This window comes from Cornus florida, unplaced genomic scaffold (assembly GCF_030987335.1).
Source record: "Cornus florida cultivar Cherokee Brave unplaced genomic scaffold, ASM3098733v1 CherokeeBrave_3.0.0_Hap2_Chr04, whole genome shotgun sequence".
Classification (NCBI taxonomy): domain Eukaryota; kingdom Viridiplantae; phylum Streptophyta; class Magnoliopsida; order Cornales; family Cornaceae; genus Cornus; species Cornus florida.
The window spans coordinates 68,906,820-68,908,325 of NW_026775574.1; the positions used below are offsets into that span (position 1 = coordinate 68,906,820).

Consider the following 1,506-nt stretch of genomic DNA (forward strand, 5'->3'; position numbering starts at 1 on the left):
ATTCACCAGCCACAACAACGACAAGGCCAAGTTCCATTTGAAATGCCAAGGCCAATGTATGCTCCACAACCTCGCATCATTCAAAGAAATCAAAATTAAGGTGCCCATGTTACACATCAAATGGCTAATCCTCCACTTGTTTTAAGAGATCACAATGTGCCTAATGAATACAATGCACCCACATGCATTCAATTGCCACCATTTAGAGCACATCACTATGAAATTAAGCCATAAACCATTCAAATGCTTCCTAACTATCATGGATTTCCAAGTGAAGAACCTTACAAGCATTTGGATGAGTTTTTAGAAGTGTGTTCCACCGTAAAATATACGGACATGCTGGAAGAGGTCTTAAGACTCAAACTTTTTCCATTCACCTTAAAAGACAAGACAAAGTATTGGTTTAACAATCTTAGGCCTTTTTCAATCACTTCTTAGGCAGAAATGTAACAAGAGTTCTTGAAGAAGTACTATCCGGTTTCTAAGACCAATGCCATGAGAACCTCAATTCGAGAATTTTCACATAGGGATGGAGAAACGTTTCATGAGGCATGGGAACGCTTCAATGAATTGTTTAGGAAGTGTCCACATCATGACATGCCCAAATGGCAATTAGTTCAATATTTCTTTAAGAGCTTATCGAAAAATTACAAAGGCATGGTTGATGCTTCCATGGGTGGCTTATACATTGATAAGCATGAGGATAACGTGTCTCTTTATGAGAGCATGAGTGAAAATTCTTTGCATAGAATATTATCATCCAAGAATGGTAGAAATTCAAAAGTTAGGAAAAATGTTGGCTTACATCAAGTCGACCATTCAAATGAAATAGCCGCCGAAATGAAGTCTTTATCTCAAAGGTTTAATCAATTTTTGATTAACCAAAACTCGGAGAACCAAGTATCTTCCTTCCCTAACCATTCTCATCATGCAATAAATGAAACATGTATGACTTGTTCTAGTGTTCTTTATTCTACTTCTCATTTTCTTCACGGACAAGTGTAAAATGAACCTAATGAATAAGTCAATGCAGCTTTTGTGAACCAAGGGAACAATCCTTATGGTACTCATTATAATCCAAGTTGGAGAAATCATCCGAATTTCTCTTGGAAAAACTAGGAAGAGGGCTCAAACCATTCCCAATGCAGTTTTTAAGGGAAGTACATTCCACCTCCACTTCAAAACCAAGGATCCCAAGGTTATAGACCTTATCAATCACAAGGGAATCAATTTACTAACTCTCATTTTCCTAACCAATCTTATTCCCAAGGAAATGCTAGAAGTCCTGCCTTTGAAGAAATTTTTTTGAATGCTTTGGGCACTTTAGAGGCTAACACACAATTGCTTCATTCCCACTCTCAATCTATTGTGAAGCTAGAAACCCAAGTAGGGCAAATGGCAAGCACTCTTAATAATAGAGAGAAGGGAAAGATGCCTATGAATGCCCCACCTAAGCAACAATGTGTTATGGAAACCCATTCCTCATCGGAAGGCCACACCATTGAA

At 37.9% G+C, this 1,506-nt stretch overlaps 1 pseudogene; it reads right to left on the minus strand.

The window, feature by feature from the left end:
* Positions 1 to 500: 500 nt before the first annotated feature.
* LOC132305635 (small nucleolar RNA R71) lies at positions 501 to 599 on the minus strand (annotated as a pseudogene).
* Between the last annotated feature and the right edge of the window lie 907 nt (positions 600 to 1,506).